The sequence below is a fragment of the Oncorhynchus nerka genome, linkage group LG27, assembly GCF_034236695.1.
Source record: "Oncorhynchus nerka isolate Pitt River linkage group LG27, Oner_Uvic_2.0, whole genome shotgun sequence".
In the NCBI taxonomy this organism is placed as follows: Eukaryota; Metazoa; Chordata; class Actinopteri; order Salmoniformes; family Salmonidae; genus Oncorhynchus; species Oncorhynchus nerka.
Window position 1 is genome coordinate 81458543 of NC_088422.1, and position 18094 is coordinate 81476636.

An 18094-nucleotide genomic window follows, 5' to 3' on the forward strand; every position below is an offset into this window, starting at 1 on the left:
GCCACCACCATGTTTGACAGTGGGGATAGGGTGTTCAGGGTGATGAGCTGTGTTGCTTTTACGCCAAACATAACGTTTTGCATTGTTGCCAAATAGTTCAATTTTGGTTTCATCTGACCAGAGCACCTTCTTCCACATGTTTGGTGTGTCTCCCAGGTGGCTTGTGGCAAACTTTGAACAACACTTTTTATGGATATCTTTAAGAAATGGCTTTCTTCTTGCCACTCTTCCATAAAGGCCAGATTTGTGCAATATACGACTGATTGTTGTCCTATGGACAGAGTCTCCCACCTCAGCTGTAGATCTCTGCAGTTCATCCAGAGTGATCATGGGCCTCTTGGCTGCATCTCTGATCAGTCTTCACCTTGTATGAGCTGAAAGTTTAGAGGGACGGCCAGGTCTTGGTAGATTTGCAGTGGTCTGATACTCCTTCCATTTCAATATTATCGCTTGCACAGTGCTCCTTGGGATGCTTGGGAAATCTTTTTGTATCCAAATCCGGCTTTAAACTTCTTCACAACAGTATATCGGACCTGCCTGGTGTGTTCCTTGTTCTTCATTATGCTCTCTGCGCTCCTAACGGACCTCTGAGACTATCACAGTGCAGGTGCATTTATAAGGAGACTTGATTACACAGAGGTGGATTGTATTTATCATCATTAGTCATTTAGGTCAACATTGGATCATTCAGAGATCCTCACTGAACTTCTGGAGAGAGTTTGCTGCACTGAAAGTAAAGGGGCTGAATAATTTTGCACGCCCAATTTTTCAGTTTTTGATTTGTTAAAAAAGTTTGAAATATCCAATAAATGTCATTCCACTTCATGATTGTGTCCCACTTGTTGATTCTTCACAAAAAAATACAGTTGTATATCTTTATGTTTGAAGCCTGAAATGTGGCAAAAGGTCGCAAAGTTCAAGGGGGCCGAATACTTTCGCAAGGCACTGTAGGTCTGATCTGAGGGGGCCTAAATGGGGTGTGGGCATGGTTGACGTGAGGCGGTCTTCTCTCTATCTGCGCTTATTATTATACTTTTACATTTCATTTGAAAACATGGCTCAAATATATCCAAAACTGTACACATGAGTTATCTGTGGTTCCTCATATGTAAGATGACAGTTGATGATAGTGTTTTTATTACATGATGATATCTCTACTTTTATCCAATGTAAAAAAACACAATATCAAATGTTGCTACATAAGACCGATTTGAGCCGGTCGGTCACATATATTATTGGTTGTAATGTGTTTGTATGTTGTATTGTTTTAGTGAGTATGTGTATTGTGACTGTGTAAAGGTCCTTACCTGTCCTGGGACTAAAGGTAAAAATGATCTTTTGGCTAACCCCGGCACATTTACATGGATGTTGCATTATTGTAACATTATTGTAAAATGTCCCCTATAAATAAATACATATCAAATATGTCTCTTCCCTCTCTGTCTCTTCCCTCTCTCTGTCTCTTCTCTGACCTCTGTCTCTTCTCTCTCTCTATCTGTCTCTTCCCTCTCTATCTGTCTCTTCTCTCTCTATCTGTCTCTTCTCTCTCTATCTGTCTCTACTCTCTCTGTCTCTTCCCTCTCTGTCTGTCTCTTCTCTCTCTATCTGTCTCTTCCCTCTCTATATGTCTCTTCCCTCTCTATCTGTCTCTTCCCTCTCTCTCTGTCTCTTCCCTCTCTGTCTCTTCCCTCTCTATCTGTCTCTTCTCTCTCTCTCTTTTCTCTCTGTTTCTTCCCTCTCTATCTGTCTCTTCCCTCTCTCTCTGTCTCTTCCCTCTCTGTCTCTTCCCTCTCTATCTGTCTCTTCTCTCTCTCTCTTTTCTCTCTGTCTCTTCCCTCTCTATCTGTCTCTTCCCTCTCTATCTGTCTCTACTCTCTCTGTCTCTTCCCTCTCTATCTGTCTCTTCCCTCTCTATCTGTCTCTACTCTCTCTCTGACCTCTGTCTCTTCTCTCTCTATCTGTCTCTTCTCTCTCTATCTGTCTCTTCCCTCTCTATCTGTCTCTTCTCTCACTATCTGTCTCTTCCCTCTCTATCTGTCTCTTCTCTCTCTATCTGTCTCTTCTCTCTCTCTCTGACCTCTGTCTCTTCCCTCTCTCTGTCTATTCTCTGACCTCTGTCTCTTCTCTCTCTCTATCTGTCTCTTCCCTCTCTATCTGTCTCTTCTCTCTCTATCTGTCTCTTCTCTCTCTCTCTGACCTCTGTCTCTTCCCTCTCTCTGTCTCTTCTCTGACCTCTGTCTCTTCTCTCTCTCTATCTGTCTCTTCCCTCTCTCTATTTGTCTCTTCTCTCACTTTCTCTTTTCTCTCTGTCTCTTCCCTCTCTCTAACTATCTATTCCCTCTCTCAGCCTATGTGTTGCAGGTGAAGGTGGAGATGGAGCTGGAGATTCTGCAGTGTGAGAAGATCAAGGCTGTCAGGGAGGAGCAGTTGGAACGACTCACACAGATCTGCCAGGAGCAGGCAGTAAGTCCCCGCACCATCACCTCACAGATCTGCTAGGAGCAGGCAGTAAGTCCCCGCACCATCACCTCACAGATCTGCCAGGAGCAGGCAGTAAGTCCCCGCACCATCACCTCACAGATCTGCCAGGAGCAGGCAGTAAGTCCCCGCACCATCACCTCACAGATAGCGTTGAGACTATGGTTAGGGTTTTGGTTGAAGCTAGGTTATGGTTGAGGCTAGGGCTAAGGCTGAACCAGGATTAAAAAATAAATACAAATAATTACATTTATTGCACCTTTATTCCTGTCTTAGGTCAGTTAGGATCACCACTTTATTTTAAGAATGTGAAATGTCAGAATAATAGTAGAGATAATTATTTATTTCATTTTGTATTTCTTTCATCACATTCCCAGTGGGTCAGAAGTTCACATTACATTTACATTTAAGTCATTTAGCAGACGCTCTTATCCAGAGCGACTTACAAATAGGCTAATTGCTCGCACACGCTTTTTCAGTTCTGCCCACAAATGTTCTATGGGATTGAGGTCAGGGCTTTGTGATGGCCAATCCAATACCTTGACTTTGTTGTCCTTAAGCCATTTTGCCACAACTTTGGAAGTATGATTGGGGTCATTGTCCATTTGGAAGACCCATTTGCGACCAAACTTTAACTGATGTCTTGAGATGTTGCTTCAAAATATCCACATAATTTTCCTACCTCATGTTGCCATCTATTTTTGAAGTGCACCAGTCCCTCCTGGAGCACAGCACCCCCACAACATGATGCTGCCACCCCCGTGCTTCACGGTGTGGATGGTGTTCTTCGGCTTGCAAGCTTCCTCATTTTTCCTCCAAACATAACGATGGTCATTATGGCCAAACAGTTCTATTTTTGTTTCATCAGACCAGAGGACATTTCACGAAAAAGTACGATCTTTGTCACCATGTGCAGTTGCAAACCGTAGTCTGGCTTTTTTATGGCGGTTTTGGAGCAATGGCTTCTTCCTTGCTGAGCGGCCTTTAAGGTTATGTCGATATAGGACTCATTTTACTGTGGATATAGATACTTTTGTACCTGTTTCCTCCAGCATCTTCACAAGGTCCTTTGCTGTTGTTCTGGGATTGATTTGCACTTTTCGCACCAAAGTACATTAATTTCTAGAAGACAGAATGCGTCTCCTTCCTGGGCAGTATGACGGCTGCATGGTCCCATGGTGTTTATACTTCTGTACAGATGAACGTGGTACCTTCAGGCATTTGGAAATTGCTCCCAGGGATGAACCAGACTTGTGGAGGTCTACAATTATTTTTCTGAGGTTTTGGCTGATTTCTTTTGATTTTCCAATGATGTCAAGCAAAGAGGCACTGAGTTTGAAGGTAGGCCTTGAAATACATCCACAGGTACACCTCCAATTGACTCAAATGTTGTCAATTAGCCTATCAGAAGCTTCTAAAGCCATGACATCTGTTTAAAGGCACAGTCAACTTAGTGTATGTAAACTTCTGACCCACTGGTGAAACAATCTGTCTGTAAACAATTGTTGGAAAAATTACTTTTGTCATGTACAAAGTAGATGTCCTAACCGACTTGCCAAAACTATAGTTTGTTAACAAGAAATTTGTGGAGTGGTTGAAAAACGGGTTTTAATGACTCCAACCTATGTTTATGTAAACTTCTGACTTCAACTGTATGTGCAGATAAGGATGTGCAAGTAGAAATGCTGCTATGCAAAAGAGCAGAAAAACAAAAAACAAATATGGGGATAAAGTAGGTAGTTGGTTGGATGGGGTATTTACAGATGGGCTGTGTACAGCTGCAGCGATCGGTAACCTGCTCTGACAGCTGCCGCTTGAAGTTAGTGAGGGATATATAAGTCTCCAACTTCAGTGATTTTAGCAATTCGTTCCAGTCATTGGTATCAGAGAACTGGAAGGAAAGGCGGCCAAAGGAGGTGTTGGCTTTGGGGATGACCTGTGAAATATACCTGTTGGAGCGCGTGCTACGGGTGGGTGTTGCTATGGTGACCAGTGAGCTGAGATAATGCGGAGCTTTACCTAGCAAAGACTTATAGATGACCTGGAGCCAGTGGGTTTGGTGACGAATATGTAGCGAGGACCAGCCAACAAGAGCATACAGGTTGCAGTGGTGGGTAGTATATGGGGCTTTGGTGACATAACTGATGGCACTGTGATGACATGACTGATGGCACTGTGATAGACTGCATCCAATTTGCTGAGTAGAGTGTTGAAGGCTATTTTGTAAATGACATTGCCAAAGTCAAGGATCGGTAGGATAGTCAGTTTTACGAGGGTATGTTTGGCATCATGAGTGAAGGAGGCATTGTTGTGAAATAGGAAGCCAATTCTAGATTTAACTTTGGATTGGAAATGCTTAATGTGAGTCTGGAAGGAGCGTTTACAGTCTAGCCAGACACCTAGGTATTTATAGTTGTCCATATATCAGAACCATCCAAAGTTGTGATTCTATTCGGGCGGGTGGGTGCGGGCAGCGATCGGTTGAAGAGCATGCATTTCATTTTACTAATATTTAAGAGCATTTGGAGGCCACGGAAGGAGTGTTGTATGGTGTTGAATCTCATTTGCACGTTTGTTAACACAGTGTCCAAAGAAGGGCCAGATGTATACAGAATGGTATCTTCTGCGTAGAGGTGGATCAGATAATCACCAGCAGCAAGAGCGACATTGATAAATACAGAGAAAAGAGTCAGCCCAAGAATTGAACCCTGTGGCACCCCCATAGAGACTGCCAGAGGTCCGGACAACAGGCCCTCCGATTTGACACACTGAACTCTGTCTGAGACAGTCATTACAGAAACGATAAGAATACGGTGATTGACAGAGTCGAAAGCCATGGCCAGGTCAATGAAGACAGCTGCACAGTACTGTCTTTTATCGATGGAGGTTATGATATCATTCAGGACCTTGAGCGTGGCTGAGGTGCTCACGTGACCAGCTCAGAAGCCAGATTGCACAGCGGAGAAGGTACGGTGGGATTCGAGATGGTCGATGATCTGTTTGTTCACTTGGCTTTTGAACACTTTAGAAAGGCAGGGAAAGATGGATATAGGTCTGTAACAGTTTGGGTCTAGAGTGTCTCCCCCTTTGAAGAGGTGGATGACCGTGGCTGCTTTCCAATCCTTAAGAATCTCAGACGACACGAAAGAGAGGTTGAATAGACTAGTAATAGGGGTTGCAACAATGGCAGCGGATCATTTTAGGAAGAGAGGGTCCAGATTGTCAAACCCAGCTGATTTGTAGGGATCCAGATTTTGCAGCTCTTTAAGAACCTGAGCTGTCTGGATTTGTGTGAAGGAGAAGCAGGGGGGGAAGGCTTGGACAAGTTGCTGCAGGTGGTGCAGAGCTGTTGGCCGGGGTTAGGGTAGCCAGGTGCAAAGCATGGCTAGCCGTAGAGAAATGCTTATGGAAATTCTTGATTATCATGGATTTATCAGTGGTGATAGTGTTTCCTAGTCTCAGAGCAATGGGCAGCTGGGAGGAGGTACTCTTATTCTCCATGGACTTTACAGTGTCCCAAAACTTTTTGGAATTAGTGCTGCAGGATGCAAATTTCTGTTTGAAAAAGCTAGCCTTTGCTTTCCTAACTGACTGTGTGTATTGGTTCCTGACTTCCCTGAAAAGTTGCATATCGCAGGGACTATTCGAAGGCTAGTGCAGTACGCCACAGGGTGTTTTTGTGCTGGTCAAGGGCAGTCAAGTCTGGAGTGAACCAAGGACTATATCTGTTCTTAGTGCAATTATTTTTGAAAGGGGCATGCTCATTTAAGTTGGTGAGGAAAGCACTTTTAAAGAACAAGGTTGAACCGGGAGGTAAACATGAAGCTAGAGTTAGGGTTGTGGTGAGGCTAGGGTTAGGGTTAAAGTTGAAGCAGGATGTGGACATGACGCTTGGGTTAGGGTTGTGTTTGAGGCTGTTTCAGATTTCCAGAGGCTGCAATTTCAATTGCTACCACAGGGGGCAGTAACACTTCACAGAAGAGTTCAATGTGTAGCCAACACATTTTCAACAGACATCAGAGAGATGTTTCTTCAAATTGTTTTACAATATTCAATGATTTGCAAATCCGTAATAAACAGGCACAAGAAAAGTAGATTTTGTGATATTATGAACCCACAATACACATAAGCACGCAACATAATACAGTAAAATATATTTGGAAAGATGTTTCCCATATAGTTGTAAACAACACATATTTTCCATGTTATTTTTATCACTGTCACTGGTCACCTATGAACGTTTGAACATCTTGAAGAACGATCTGGCCCTAATGGCCATGGTCTCTTATAATCTCAACGCGGCACAGCCAGAAGAGGACTGGCCCCCCCTCAGAGCCTGGTTCCTCTCTAGGTTTCTTCCTAGGTTCCTGCCTTTCTAGGGAGTTTTCCCTCATCACTGTGCTTCTACATCTGCATTGCTTGCTGTTAGGTTTTAAGCTGGGTTTCTGTAAAAGCACTTTGAGACATCTGCTGATTTAAAAAAGGTCTTTAGAAATACATTTGATTGATTGATTAGTCAGTTGAACTAAAGGACTACATTTCTTTCAAAGACTCAAGGTCCCAAGATCAATACAGGGAGAAGCCATAACTGGTACATCAATGGAAACACGTTGTTGTACAACACAGTCCAGTAATGATGGGCTCCTCAGTGTAATGCTAGAAACAAACAGTTCATGTGTAATCTGACTGTCTGTTTGTCAATATGAGCCATCAGGCCAGAGGAAACCCCAGTGAAAGCATTGATCCTATAGCTAGTAATAGAACCACTTAGCCTGCAGAATGCCTGGGATCATGCTGAAAGGGCCTGTCTGGGAGTAAAAGGTTAGGTTAGTCAACACTGACATATTGTTACATCAATACACCAAGATTTCAGTTAGAAGAATACATGTGTGTATGCCTTTTCCAGACCAACTCTCTCTCTCTCTCTCTGTCGCTCTCTCTCTCTCTGTCTCCCCCCTCCCTCAGTTTGAGATCAGACAGCTCCGGGCCCACCTGGCCCAGCAGGACTTGGACCTGGCTGCAGAGCAGGAGGCTGCTATGCAGATCCACCATGTGTGGAGCAAACAGAGGAGCATCTACCAGGTGGTGGAGAGCCAGGGCCCTGGGGAGTCTGACGATGAGGGACATGGAGTCCTCAGGGAGACCCCAGCAGGTACACTCGCCTATACTGTACCTATAAGCTACACTATATATACAAAAGTATATGGACACCCCTTTTGGTCATGTAGTGTATGTCACATCCAGGGAAACTAGGGCCCAGAGTTGTTCTGTCCCTAACTATAACGGTATATGTAATACTCCATACCATAATCCTCAGACCATGAGATAAAATAGATACTAGCTCTTTCATATACTTCATGGGTGTTGCTATATTCTGGAACATGTAAGGATATTGAGTCTGATGAATACTGCTGTTCCAAGAGGCAGCCGTAAATCCTAATGATGAATTACTTCACCACAGACCAAAAACAATGAACTTGACTCATTTTATTATTTTATTTTTTATTATTACCCCTTTTTCTCCCCAATTTCGTGGTATCCAATTGGTTGTTACCGTCTTGTCTCATCGCTGCAACTCTTGTAAGGACTTGGGAGAGGCGAAGGTCGAGAGCCGTGCGTCCTCAGAGGAAACACCGTATACCTGGCTTGCTAGTGCGCGATGGGAGAAGCACATCCCTGCCGGCCAAACCCTCCCCTAACCCGGACGACGCTGGGCCAATTGTGCACCGCACCATGGGTCTCTCGGTTGCGGCCGGCTGCGACAGAGCCTAGACTCAAACCAGGAGCTAGCACTGCCTTAGACCACTGCACCACTCGGGAGGCCTGTGACTCATTTTAATAAAGTTCTACATTCGTCTGTATGGTTGAAAAGGCATCCTGACAGAACCAGCAGAGAGGTTTGTACATAAAGTATGTACATAATTATGTGGGACAAAAAGTCCCATCCAATGTAACATCAGGTGAATGGGGTGTCAGAGCAATGTCAAACTGATCTAGCAGCAGTAGCCCTGAGCTAGTCTCCAGGCCCTAGCCTCTTAAAACACTGACAGTAACTCACAACACCCCTCTGACCGCAGGCAAGGCACGCACACACACACACACAACACACACACCACACCTCTGACCGCAGGCAGTGCAGTATCAATAAGAGGGCAGAAAAGCTTTTAGGATGTGCTGAAATCTGGGGACAACAAGCATGTTCTCCTAACGGCACGTCACACACACATGCAGTCATGCACACACACTCACACACACACACTCACTCACACACACACTCACTCACACACACACACACACACACACACTCACACACCCACACACTCACTCACACACACACACACACACACACACTCACACACACACACACTCACACACTCACTCACACATACACACACACACACACACACACACACACACACACACACACACACACACACACACACACACACACACACACACACACACACACACACACACACACACACACACACTCACACACACACACACTCACTCACTCACTCACACACACACACTCACTCACACACTCACACACACACTCACTCACACACTCACACACACACTCACTCACACACACACTCACCCACACACACACCCCACCTCAGCCAGGCTGTTTCAGGTACAGAGTGCTCTGTGCATTGGGCCTTGTTCTGAGGTCTGAGGAGAGAGAGGGCCACTGTGAACATCTGCTCCTCTTCACCTGGAAACCACAATAAGGCACCAGGAGACGCCACACCACCACCCCCAGGGGATTGTGGGAAATCTGGCTCTTAGGAACAAGCGTGTTTTTTTTCCAGAACATGGAAGGAGTATTGGGACAGGAGGAGCACTTAGGCTTCAGGCAGTACTGCAAGGACAGACCATGGACTGGGTTAGGACTCCTCACGTCTCTCTCTCCCCCCTCTCTCTCTCTCTCCGCCCTCTGGCCCGAGGGATGCCATCAAGGACAGACCGTGGACTGGGTTAGGACTCCTCACGTCTCTCTCTCCCCCCTCTCTCTCTCTCTCCGCCCTCTGGCCCGAGGGATGACATCAAGGACAGACCGTGGACTGGGTTAGGACTCCTCACGTCTCTCTCTCCCCCCTCTCTCTCTCTCTCCGCCCTCTGGCCCGAGGGATGCCATCAAGGACAGACCGTGGACTGGGTTAGGACTCCTCACGTCTCTCTCTCCCCCTCTCTCTCTCTCTCCGCCCTCTGGCCCGAGGGATGCCATCAAGGACAGACCGTGGACTGGGTTAGGACTCCTCACGTCTCTCTCTCCCCCTCTCTCTCTCTCTCCGCCCTCTGGCCCGAGGGATGCCATCAAGGACAGACCGTGGACTGGGTTAGGACTCCTCACGTCTCTCTCTCCCCCTCTCTCTCTCTCCGCCCTCTGGCCCGAGGGATGCCATCAAGGACAGACCGTGGACTGGGTTAGGACTCCTCACGTCTCTCTCTCCCCCTCTCTCTCTCTCTCCGCCCTCTGGCCCGAGGGATGACATCAAGGACAGACCGTGGACTGGGTTAGGACTCCTCACGTCTCTCTCTCCCCCTCTCTCTCTCTCTCCGCCCTCTGGCCCGAGGGATGCCATCAAGGACAGACCGTGGACTGGGTTAGGACTCCTCACGTCTCTCTCTCCCCCTCTCTCTCTCTCTCCGCCCTCTGGCCCGAGGGATGCCATCAAGGACAGACCGTGGACTGGGTTAGGACTCCTCACGTCTCTCTCTCCCCCTCTCTCTCTCTCTCCGCCCTCTGGCCCGAGGGATGCCATCAAGGACAGACCGTGGACTGGGTTAGGACTCCTCACGTCTCTCTCTCCCCCTCTCTCTCTCTCTCCGCCCTCTGGCCCGAGGGATGCCATCAAGGACAGACCGTGGACTGGGTTAGGACTCCTCACGTCTCTCTCTCCCCCTCTCTCTCTCTCCGCCCTCTGGCCCGAGGGATGCCATCAAGGACAGACCGTGGACTGGGTTAGGACTCCTCACGTCTCTCTCTCCCCCTCTCTCTCTCTCTCCGCCCTCTGGCCCGAGGGATGCCATCAAGGACAGACCGTGGACTGGGTTAGGACTCCTCACGTCTCTCTCTCCCCCCTCTCTCTCTCTCTCCGCCCTCTGGCCCGAGGGATGCCATCAAGGACAGACCATGGACTGGGTTAGGACTCCTCACGTCTCTCTCTCCCCCCCCTCTCTCTCTCCGCCCTCTGGCCCGAGGGATGCCATCAAGGACAGACCGTGGACTGGGTTAGGACTCCTCACGTCTCTCTCTCCCCCCTCTCTCTCTCTCCGCCCTCTAGCCCGAGGGATGCCATCAAGGACAGACCGTGGACTGGGTTAGGACTCCTCACGTCTCTCTCTCCCCCCTCTCTCTCTCTCTCCGCCCTCTGGCCCGAGGGATGCCATCAAGGACAGACCATGGACTGGGTTAGGACTCCTCACGTCTCTCTCCCCCCTCTCTCTCTCTCTCCGCCCTCTGGCCCGAGGGATGCCATCAAGGACAGACCGTGGACTGGGTTAGGACTCCTCACGTCTCTCTCTCCCCCTCTCTCTCTCTCTCTCCGCCCTCTGGCCCGAGGGATGCCATCAAGGACAGACCGTGGACTGGGTTAGGACTCCTCACGTCTCTCTCTCCCCCCTCTCTCTCTCTCTCCGCCCTCTGGCCCGAGGGATGCCATCAAGGACAGACCGTGGACTGGGTTAGGACTCCTCACGTCTCTCTCTCCCCCCCTCTCTCTCTCTCTCCGCCCTCTGGCCCGAGGGATGCCATCAAGGACAGACCGTGGACTGGGTTAGGACTCCTCGTGGACTCTCTCTCTCCCCCTCTCTCTCTCTCTCCGCCCTCTGGCCCGAGGGATGCCATCAAGGACAGACCGTGGACTGGGTTAGGACTCCTCACGTCTCTCTCTCCCCCTCTCTCTCTCTCTCCGCCCTCTGGCCCGAGGGATGCCATCAAGGACAGACCGTGGACTGGGTTAGGACTCCTCACGTCTCTCTCTCCCCCTCTCTCTCTCTCTCCGCCCTCTGGCCCGAGGGATGCCATCAAGGACAGACCGTGGACTGGGTTAGGACTCCTCACGTCTCTCTCTCCCCCCTCTCTCTCTCCGCCCTCTGGCCCGAGGGATGCCATCAAGGACAGACCGTGGACTGGGTTAGGACTCCTCACGTCTCTCTCTCCCCCCTCTCTCTCTCTCCGCCCTCTGGCCCGAGGGATGCCATCAAGGACAGACCGTGGACTGGGTTAGGACTCCTCACGTCTCTCTCTCCCCCTCTCTCTCTCTCTCCGCCCTCTGGCCCGAGGGATGCCATCAAGGACAGACCGTGGACTGGGTTAGGACTCCTCACGTCTCTCTCTCCCCCTCTCTCTCTCTCTCCGCCCTCTGGCCCGAGGGATGCCATCAAGGACAGACCGTGGACTGGGTTAGGACTCCTCACGTCTCTCTCTCCCCCTCTCTCTCTCTCTCCGCCCTCTGGCCCGAGGGATGCCATCAAGGACAGACCGTGGACTGGGTTAGGACTCCTCACGTCTCTCTCTCCCCTCTCTCTCTCTCTCCGCCCTCTGGCCCGAGGGATGCCATCAAGGACAGACCGTGGACTGGGTTAGGACTCCTCACGTCTCTCTCTCCCCCTCTCTCTCTCTCTCCGCCCTCTGGCCCGAGGGATGCCATCAAGGACAGACCGTGGACTGGGTTAGGACTCCTCACGTCTCTCTCCCCCCTCTCTCTCTCTCTCCGCCCTCTGGCCCGAGGGATGCCATCAAGGACAGACCGTGGACTGGGTTAGGACTCCTCACGTCTCTCTCTCCCCCCTCTCTCTCTCTCCGCCCTCTGGCCCGAGGGATGCCATCAAGGACAGACCGTGGACTGGGTTAGGACTCCTCACGTCTCTCTCTCCCCCTCTCTCTCTCTCTCCGCCCTCTGGCCCGAGGGATGCCATCAAGGACAGACCGTGGACTGGGTTAGGACTCCTCACGTCTCTCTCTCCCCCCTCTCTCTCTCTCCGCCCTCTGGCCCGAGGGATGCCATCAAGGACAGACCGTGGACTGGGTTAGGACTCCTCACGTCTCTCTCTCCCCCTCTCTCTCTCTCTCCGCCCTCTGGCCCGAGGGATGCCATCAAGGACAGACCGTGGACTGGGTTAGGACTCCTCACGTCTCTCTCTCCCCCTCTCTCTCTCTCTCCGCCCTCTGGCCCGAGGGATGCCATCAAGGACAGACCGTGGACTGGGTTAGGACTCCTCACGTCTCTCTCTCCCCCTCTCTCTCTCTCCGCCCTCTGGCCCGAGGGATGCCATCAAGGACAGACCGTGGACTGGGTTAGGACTCCTCACGTCTCTCTCTCCCCCCTCTCTCTCTCTCCGCCCTCTGGCCCGAGGGATGCCATCAAGGACAGACCGTGGACTGGGTTAGGACTCCTCACGTCTCTCTCTCCCCCTCTCTCTCTCTCTCCGCCCTCTGGCCCGAGGGATGCCATCAAGGACAGACCGTGGACTGGGTTAGGACTCCTCACGTCTCTCTCTCCCCCCTCTCTCTCTCTCCGCCCTCTGGCCCGAGGGATGCCATCAAGGACAGACCGTGGACTGGGTTAGGACTCCTCACGTCTCTCTCTCCCCCCCTCTCTCTCTCTCTCCGCCCTCTGGCCCGAGGGATGCCATCAAGGACAGACCGTGGACTGGGTTAGGACTCCTCACGTCTCTCTCTCCCCCCTCTCTCTCTCTCCGCCCTCTGGCCCGAGGGATGCCATCAAGGACAGACCGTGGACTGGGTTAGGACTCCTCACGTCTCTCTCTCCCCCCTCTCTCTCTCTCCGCCCTCTGGCCCGAGGGATGCCATCAAGGACAGACCGTGGACTGGGTTAGGACTCCTCACGTCTCTCTCTCCCCCTCTCTCTCTCTCTCCGCCCTCTGGCCCGAGGGATGCCATCAAGGACAGACCGTGGACTGGGTTAGGACTCCTCACGTCTCTCTCTCCCCCTCTCTCTCTCTCTCCGCCCTCTGGCCCGAGGGATGCCATCAAGGACAGACCGTGGACTGGGTTAGGACTCCTCACGTCTCTCTCTCCCCCTCTCTCTCTCTCTCCGCCCTCTGGCCCGAGGGATGCCATCAAGGACAGACCGTGGACTGGGTTAGGACTCCTCACGTCTCTCTCTCCCCCTCTCTCTCTCTCCGCCCTCTGGCCCGAGGGATGCCATCAAGGACAGACCGTGGACTGGGTTAGGACTCCTCACGTCTCTCTCTCCCCCCTCTCTCTCTCTCTCCGCCCTCTGGCCCGAGGGATGCCATCAAGGACAGACCGTGGACTGGGTTAGGACTCCTCACGTCTCTCTCTCCCCCTCTCTCTCTCTCTCCGCCCTCTGGCCCGAGGGATGCCATCAAGGACAGACCGTGGACTGGGTTAGGACTCCTCACGTCTCTCTCTCCCCCCTCTCTCTCTCTCTCCGCCCTCTGGCCCGAGGGATGCCATCAAGGACAGACCGTGGACTGGGTTAGGACTCCTCACGTCTCTCTCTCCCCCTCTCTCTCTCTCTCCGTCTCTCTCTCCCCCTGTCTCTCCCTCTGGCCCGGGATGCCATCAAGGACAGACCGTGGACTGGGTTAGGACTCCTCACGTCTCTCTCTCCCCCTCTCTCTCTCTCTCCGCCCTCTGGCCCGAGGGATGCCATCAAGGACAGACCGTGGACTGGGTTAGGACTCCTCACGTCTCTCTCTCCCCCTCTCTCTCTCTCTCCGCCCTCTGGCCCGAGGGATGCCATCAAGGACAGACCGTGGACTGGGTTAGGACTCCTCACGTCTCTCTCTCCCCCTCTCTCTCTCTCTCCGCCCTCTGGCCCGAGGGATGCCATCAAGGACAGACCGTGGACTGGGTTAGGACTCCTCACGTCTCTCTCTCCCCCTCTCTCTCTCTCCGCCCTCTGGCCCGAGGGATGCCATCAAGGACAGACCGTGGACTGGGTTAGGACTCCTCACGTCTCTCTCTCCCCCCTCTCTCTCTCTCTCCGCCCTCTGGCCCGAGGATGCCATCAAGGACAGACCGTGGACTGGGTTAGGACTCCTCACGTCTCTCTCTCCCCCTCTCTCTCTCTCTCCGCCCTCTGGCCCGAGGGATGCCATCAAGGACAGACCGTGGACTGGGTTAGGACTCCTCACGTCTCTCTCCCCCCCTCTCTCTCTCTCCGCCCTCTGGCCCGAGGGATGCCATCAAGGACAGACCGTGGACTGGGTTAGGACTCCTCACGTCTCTCTCTCCCCCCTCTCTCTCTCTCCGCCCTCTGGCCCGAGGGATGCCATCAAGGACAGACCGTGGACTGGGTTAGGACTCCTCACGTCTCTCTCTCCCCCTCTCTCTCTCTCTCCGCCCTCTGGCCCGAGGGATGCCATCAAGGACAGACCGTGGACTGGGTTAGGACTCCTCACGTCTCTCTCTCCCCCTCTCTCTCTCTCTCCGCCCTCTGGCCCGAGGGATGCCATCAAGGACAGACCGTGGACTGGGTTAGGACTCCATCGTGGACGTTAGGACTCCTCTCTCTCCCCCCTCTCTCTCTCTCCGCCCTCTGGCCCGAGGGATGCCATCAAGGACAGACCGTGGACTGGGTTAGGACTCCTCACGTCTCTCTCTCCCCCCTCTCTCTCTCTCCGCCCTCTGGCCCGAGGGATGCCATCAAGGACAGACCGTGGACTGGGTTAGGACTCCTCACGTCTCTCTCTCCCCCTCTCTCTCTCTCTCCGCCCTCTGGCCCGAGGGATGCCATCAAGGACAGACCGTGGACTGGGTTAGGACTCCTCACGTCTCTCTCTCCCCCCTCTCTCTCTCTCTCCGCCCTCTGGCCCGAGGGATGCCATCAAGGACAGACCGTGGACTGGGTTAGGACTCCTCACGTCTCTCTCTCCCCCTCTCTCTCTCTCCGCCCTCTGGCCCGAGGGATGCCATCAAGGACAGACCGTGGACTGGGTTAGGACTCCTCACGTCTCTCTCTCCCCCCTCTCTCTCTCTCTCCGCCCTCTGGCCCGAGGGATGCCATCAAGGACAGACCGTGGACTGGGTTAGGACTCCTCACGTCTCTCTCTCCCCCCTCTCTCTCTCTCTCCGCCCTCTGGCCCGAGGGATGCCATCAAGGACAGACCGTGGACTGGGTTAGGACTCCTCACGTCTCTCTCTCCCCTCTCTCTCTCTCTCCGCCCTCTGGCCCGAGGGATGCCATCAAGGACAGACCGTGGACTGGGTTAGGACTCCTCACGTCTCTCTCTCCCCCCTCTCTCTCTCCGCCCTCTGGCCCGAGGGATGCCATCAAGGACAGACCGTGGACTGGGTTAGGACTCCTCACGTCTCTCTCTCCCCCTCTCTCTCTCTCTCCGCCCTCTGGCCCGAGGGATGCCATCAAGGACAGACCGTGGACTGGGTTAGGACTCCTCACGTCTCTCTCCCCCCTCTCTCTCTCTCTCCGCCCTCTGGCCCGAGGGATGCCATCAAGGACAGACCGTGGACTGGGTTAGGACTCCTCACGTCTCTCTCTCCCCCCTCTCTCTCTCTCCGCCCTCTGGCCCGAGGGATGCCATCAAGGACAGACCGTGGACTGGGTTAGGACTCCTCACGTCTCTCTCTCCCCCCTCTCTCTCTCTCTCTCCGCCCTCTGGCCCGAGGGATGCCATCAAGGACAGACCGTGGACTGGGTTAGGACTCCTCACGTCTCTCTCTCCCCCTCTCTCTCTCTCCGCCCCTCTGGCCCGAGGGATGCCATCAAGGACAGACCGTGGACTGGGTTAGGACTCCTCACGTCTCTCTCTCCCCCCCTCTCTCTCTCTCCGCCCTCTGGCCCGAGGGATGCCATCAAGGACAGACCGTGGACTGGGTTAGGACTCCTCACGTCTCTCTCCCCCTCTCTCTCTCTCCGCCCTCTGGCCCGAGGGATGCCATCAAGGACAGACCGTGGACTGGGTTAGGACTCCTCACGTCTCTCTCTCCCCCTCTCTCTCTCTCCGCCCTCTGGCCCGAGGGATGCCATCAAGGACAGACCGTGGACTGGGTTAGGACTCCTCACGTCTCTCTCTCCCCCTCTCTCTCTCTCTCCGCCCTCTGGCCCGAGGGATGCCATCAAGGACAGACCGTGGACTGGGTTAGGACTCCTCACGTCTCTCTCCCCCCTCTCTCTCTCTCCGCCCTCTGGCCCGAGGGATGCCATCAAGGACAGACCGTGGACTGGGTTAGGACTCCTCACGTCTCTCTCTCCCTCTCTCTCATCCTCTGGCCCGAGGGATGCCATCAAGGACAGACCGTGGACTGGGTTAGGACTCCTCACGTCTCTCTCTCCCCCCTCTCTCTCTCTCTCCGCCCTCTGGCCCGAGGGATGCCATCAAGGACAGACCGTGGACTGGGTTAGGACTCCTCACGTCTCTCTCTCCCCCCTCTCTCTCTCTCGCCCTCTGGCCCGAGGGATGCCATCAGGACAGACCGTGGACTGGGTTAGGACTCCTCACGTCTCTCCGCCCTCTGGCCCGAGGGATGCCATCAAGGACAGACCTTGGACTCGGTTAGGACTCCTCACGTCTCTCTCTCTCTCTCTCTCTCTCCGCCCTCTGGCCCGAGGGATGCCATCAAGGACAGACCATGGACTGGGTTAGGACTCCTCACGTCTCTCTCCCCCCTCTCTCTCTCTCCGCCCTCTGGCCCGAGGGATGCCATCAAGGACAGACCGTGGACTGGGTTAGGACTCCTCATGTCTCTCTCTCCCCCCTCTCTCTCTCCGCCCTCTGGCCCGAGGGATGCCATCAAGGACAGACCGTGGACTGGGTTAGGACTCCTCACGTCTCTCTCTCCCCCTCTCTCTCTCCGCCCTCTGGCCCGAGGGATGCCATCAAGGACAGACCGTGGACTGGGTTAGGACTCCTCACGTCTCTCTCTCCCCCTCTCTCTCTCTCTGCCCTCTGGCCCAAGGGATGCCATCAAGGACAGACCGTGGACTGGGTTAGGACTCCTCACGTCTCTCTCTCCCCCTCTCTCTTCTCTCCGCCCTCTGGCCCGAGGGATGCCATCAAGGACAGACCGTGGACTGGGTTAGGACTCCTCACGTCTCTCTCCCCCCTCTCTCTCTCTCCGCCCTCTGGCCCGAGGGATGCCATCAAGGACAGACCGTGGACTGGGTTAGGACTCCTCACGTCTCTCTCTCCCCCTCTCTCTCTCTCCGCCCTCTGGCCCGAGGGATGCCATCAAGGACAGACCGTGGACTGGGTTAGGACTCCTCACGTCTCTCCCCCCCCTCTTTCTCTCTCCGCCCTCTGACCCGAGGGATGCCATCAAGGACAGACCGTGGACTGGGTTAGGACTCCTCACGTCTCTCTCTCCCCCCTCTCTCTCTCTCTCCGCCCTCTGGCCCGAGGGATGCCATCAAGGACAGACCGTGGACTGGGTTAGGACTCCTCACGTCTCTCTCTCCCCCTCTCCGCCCTCTGGCCCGAGGGATGCCATCAAGGACAGACCGTGGACTGGGTTAGGACTCCTCACGTCTCTCTCTCTCTCTCTCTCCGCCCTCTGGCCCGAGGGATGCCATCAAGGACAGACCGTGGACTGGGTTAGGACTCCTCACGTCTCTCTCTCTCTCTCTCTCCGCCCTCTGGCCCGAGGGATGCCATCAAG

General features: G+C 53.2%; 1 pseudogene; it reads left to right on the forward strand.

Moving 5' to 3' along the window:
* LOC115124146 (transmembrane protein 266-like) overlaps nt 1-18094 on the forward strand; it is a 78583-nt pseudogene that overhangs the window by 55975 nt on the left and 4514 nt on the right.